The 5,186-nt window shown below is 35.5% G+C and overlaps 1 protein-coding gene and 1 long non-coding RNA gene across 6 annotated transcripts in view; one reads left to right on the forward strand and one right to left on the reverse strand.

Moving 5' to 3' along the window:
- Window positions 1-5,186, forward strand: part of LOC106875510 (uncharacterized) — a 337,304-nt gene that overhangs the window by 259,856 nt on the left and 72,262 nt on the right. The window lies entirely within an intron of this gene.
- LOC106875512 (uncharacterized) overlaps window positions 3,130-5,186 on the reverse strand; it is a 25,316-nt gene continuing 23,259 nt past the window's right edge. Inside the window, exon 3 of the long non-coding RNA XR_001410125.2 lies at window positions 3,130-4,275. This is a non-coding gene — a long non-coding RNA (uncharacterized LOC106875512). The remainder of the gene's footprint in view (window positions 4,276-5,186) is intronic.

A 5,186-nucleotide genomic window follows, 5' to 3' on the forward strand; every position in this document is an offset into this window, starting at 1 on the left:
TATATATATATATATATATATATATATATATTGGGGTGTTATACACTATATTGAACACAGGTTTTACACGAGTCTCTTATACACAACGCTGGATACCAATCTATAGATAGCTGTTGTACAATAGATATAGCAATACAATGAAACAAAACACTATTAAAGCACCCGTTATGCATCATTTGAACTGTTGCCAAGATTAAGTAGCATATGTGAATCGATGCAATTTATGTACTCAAAGTATTGACAAAACTCGTTCAATAATGGGTTGTGTTTTGCACATTTTACAAAGGTACAGTACTGCTGATGAAATTAGAACACAGAGTTTCAAATTAATCCAGCTGATACCACATTCTCTGTCGTATAATTTGCTTCTCTATGAAATTAGATTCCATGCACCAGTGAGTTTCAAAAACTGGATAAATTTACGTCCTGGTGGTACAGTTTACAAAGCAAGACGTAAATATTTCATATCCAAATGTACTATATTATATAATCCACATAGTTCATCACGCTATATTTCATATTTGTATATTTTTTCGCTGAGAAGTCTTACTTATATTAGTAACAGGCAGCTACGTATATGTAGAAAGCTGTTATACGGGCATTGTGTGAGAATGGGGGTGTTACACACGCACGTGAGTGTTTTTAATTCGACAGAGAGTACTCAGTGAAATTGCTGTGTTGAATGGTAAATCCAACGTTTCGGACAGAGATTTTCTGCAAGGTAAAGCTGACAAGAAAGAAGTAAAAGAAATACAGGAAAACAATGTGCGCCTAGCCAAACTGTTGTGCACACTTCCACAAAACAGCCATGCCATTATTCACTTATCAGTGTGCGGCATTTCTGTACAACTTGGATCCGCATACTGAAGCAAAGGAAAGAAACAAATTTTCATTTACAAGCCTCGGGTTGAAATGAGGTTCTTTTTTCTACTCCTCCTACACCTCCTCTTAATTCAGTAATTTCTCTAACCTTCAGCTTCCCTCTTACCTCAGTTTTTCCTTCACCTCACTCTCAACCTCACACACTTCTCTTTCCCATGTCATTTCACTGTCCTTCTACCTCTTTCCCTTCACTAATTTTTCCTACTACTTCCTGTCTACGTATCTTGCGTTCATCATCAGTTGCAGCCAGTTTATCAAACATACTTAATGCAAGACTGTCATTCTCCTATTCCCGTTTTGTCAACTTCTTCCGGAAGAAAGACTATGTATCCAAAACGTTCTAGTGTCCACTTCCATCGCAATTTCATTGTACTTTTTCTATCGATTTTTCGAAATAGTACAAGTCTCTCCGATGCAGATCTCCCCCACCCTCTTTGGATCTATATATGTGTGCATGTATATATGTATATATATATATAAATAGATATACCATACACACACACATGCATACATACATACATACATACATACATACATGCATGCATGTATGCGTACGTAGGTACGTACATACATACATACATACGTACATACATACATATGTGTACGCCGTTATAAATAGGAAAAGAGATGTCAAGAAAGTTTCAGATAAAAACAAGGCCAGCAAATTCGATTTGAAGAGAGTAGCCCATTACACCAGTACCTGAATGGTGCGTTAATTTCTGGTCCTCGAAACGGTGGGAAGCAAAGCTGACCTTGGTGGAAGTTTGAACTGAGAATCACAATGAATAGAGCATATAAAGATACTCCTCAGTGGTATGGGTCAGTTTGTTAAGTAGCCTATATATTTGCAAGTTTTTAATTGACGAAGTGGAACAAGAACAAGCTGAAGGTATAAATAAATAAATAAAGGAAAAATTGAATATGACTGATTTAGATAAAAGCCCAGGAGATGAACAATGGCATAGCATCGGCTCTCAGCGCCCGGAGCCAAAATTAGGTTAACTCCCCTGTTCTCAGCAATACTATGCTAAACAGCCATGCTAAATACGCAGAAATTATCTATCTCCATCACACATGCACCCGGAACTCGCCGCCCCACTTCCTCGCCTCGTGCGGATTGAACTGTCTAGATCCCTCGTGGAAGCGAGATGACAGCTTAAGGCGCGTCTTATTTTTAACTCTATTCTCTATATATTTATTTCTATACATATCTTATTCCCGCTTTTTTTCTAGAGAATTCCTTATTCCAAGTTTTCTCACTACATTTATTTAATCTTTTGTGTTCTTTTACCACATAACATTTATTACTATTTTTCATCGTCTCTTTCTTTCTCTATTACTATTACCTTTTGTTTTGTTTATTTTTTCCTACGTTATTCACCATCATTTTTATGCTTTAATTCTTCTCGATATATTCTCAACTATTTTTGTCATGTCTGCCTCTTTTTCTGTCCTTTTCTGTGCAAATTCTCAGATTTACTTCCTATTGTATTTTCTTTCTTGATTCTAGAACCTTCTACCTTTAATCATTTATTCCTTTCTCAGAATTCTTTTCCTTAATTTCTATATACTTTTTTCCATTTGCTTTCCACATTTTTTCATCCATTTCCCCATTCCTAACTTATATATATTTTCCTTATACTTTTGTTAATTTAGCAACTTCTGCATTCTTGTCTTCTTGTATTACCTCCTACACAGAAATGTGTATGTACATATATACTTAATTACATATGTGTATATGTGTGTGTATGTTGGCATGTGTATATATATATATATATATATATATATATATATATATATATATATATATATATATATATATATATATATATATATATATATATATATGCATATATATATGCATATTTCTGTTTTTATATAGATATGTGTATAAACATATATATATTCTATGTATATATATATATGTGTGTGTGTGCATTCGAGTATGCTCGTGTATATACATGTGTATCTCTCTATATATAGTGTGTGCGTGCATACGTGTTATATACACAGTTTTGTATTACATACATACATACATACATATATTTAGATTTATATATATGTATGTATGTGCGTGTGCGTGTGTGTGTGTGTGTGTGTGTGTGTGTGTGTGTGTGTGTGTGTGTGTGTGTATGCTGGTATGTAGGTGGGAAAGTGTAAAACGTGAATGCTGAAGGATATATATACCCTCTCATACTCTTGCACATTTATAAATATATTCGATATATATATCATACACCTACCTGAACGTGTGAACGTTTACGTGAGCGGGCACGAATGTCAGTATAGCAGGGTTGTGAGTGTGTGAACAAGAATTCAGTCAAATACCACGCAGTCTAAATAGTAAAATAAAATATTAAATGCGCGAGTTTATTCAGTAGATTATTAAAATATTACTAAGTACATGTTGCAGTAACCATTTAACACTTAATAAAGTAGCTAAGCAATATAAGTTCATTGTAATTCCTTTCTAATTCATTTATCTCTTTATCAGCTACTAAATTTAAGTCTTCTAGTCCCACGCAGTGGGACTGAACCCGGAACCGTGTGGTTGGGAAGCAAGCTTCTTATTTCTTTATTGCCCACAAGGGGCTAAACATAAAGGAGACAAACAAGGACAGACAAAGGGATTAAGTCGATTATATCGACACCAGTGCGTAACTGATACTTAATTTATCGATCCCGAAAGGATGAAAGGCAAAGTGGACCTCGGTGGAATTTGAATTCAGAGCGTAACGGCAGACGATATACCTCTAAGCATTTCGCCCGGCGTGCTAACGTTTCTCCCAGCTCGCCGCCTTCATACCACACGTACCAAGCTTCTTATCACACAACCACAATAATTTAGAAAACTCCCATTCTGCTTCTTCGTCAAACCTCGTAGTCTCTCAGTTCCCCTTTATATTTCGCACGCTGAGCAAGCCTTAAATCTGTGCAACCATCCATGATTACCAGTAAACGTTTATTCACCAATATACTGAACATATTCAGCACTTAAAACTTCAAAGATAATTGCAACCTTCCGCTGGATTAAATAAAAGATTTATAGGCTTGCGGCACTATTGTTGTCCATCCACACAGCCAGTACATTTTCTATCTCTCCTAATCAGTGAGTTTCATTTCTTACTAATTATCGTGCAATATATGTGTTGATACTGCAATTTTCCCATCGCTGTATAAAGCACTCTTTGTTCTTTAGACTTGTTACAGCAGTGGGACGTTTCATGTTTTAAACACATGCTACGTTTGTCATTTTCTCACGTTTTCATTTCACTTTACAATGTCCATTTTGGATTCCGATGTACTGCCGCTGCTCGTCTTATTATCACCATCGCCACTGGCTTCACTTTCACCGTTCTGAGACAACATAGGGTGAATGAGTATTTGCAATATCTACAAATAATAAATAATAATACGGTAGCATCAGAGACATGTAACATGAATTGCTTTGCAATTATAAAATATTTTGTAGCGAACAATATGTACCGTGAAGCGCTTACGGTTTCGATCTAGATCGACGTGCAGAAATTTGTAATGAAAGAAACATATTGATCGTCAGCAACATTTACTAAGCTTAAATTAGGTAAAGTGGACAGCTTGTAATCTCATAAATATTTGTGTGCGTGTGTGCCTATGTGTATGCATGTATGTATGTGTGTGTGTATATATATATATATATATATATATATATATATAGAGAGAGAGAGAGAGAGAGAGAGAGAGAGAGAGAGAGATGGATGGAAAGATGGATGGATGGATAGATAGACAGATAGACACATCGACAGACAGACAGACAGGCAGGCAGACAGACAGACAGACAGACAGACAGACAGACAGACAGAGATATAGATAGATAGATAGATAGATAGATAGATAGATAGATAGATATGGATCAAAACAGCTTGATTCAAATTCGTTGCTACTCTTGCTCTTCAAGCGTGATGCTAGTCGTCAGCTATTTTGAATTTGAAATTCAAAATGGCTGACGACGAGCATCACGCTTGCAGCTCAAGAATACCAACGAGTTTGAATCAGACTGTTTTGATCCATACATGTAACTCCCAATATATTGGCTGAGTGCCCTTCATCCGTATACATGCATACATACATACATACATTTAATAATGCTTTTTTAGGTGATTTTAAATGTCTTGCCCGCTCACGCTTTTGGTATGCTGCTATATTTCATGTTGAGAACAATTTATGTCTTAATAGACACACGATGTGATCTATTTCTAGCGCATTAACTGTCCACGTTAGTGGTCGACGTTATTTTTTAATATATATATATATATATATATATA

The sequence above is a fragment of the Octopus bimaculoides genome, chromosome 3 (assembly GCF_001194135.2).
Source record: "Octopus bimaculoides isolate UCB-OBI-ISO-001 chromosome 3, ASM119413v2, whole genome shotgun sequence".
Classification (NCBI taxonomy): Eukaryota; Metazoa; Mollusca; class Cephalopoda; order Octopoda; family Octopodidae; genus Octopus; species Octopus bimaculoides.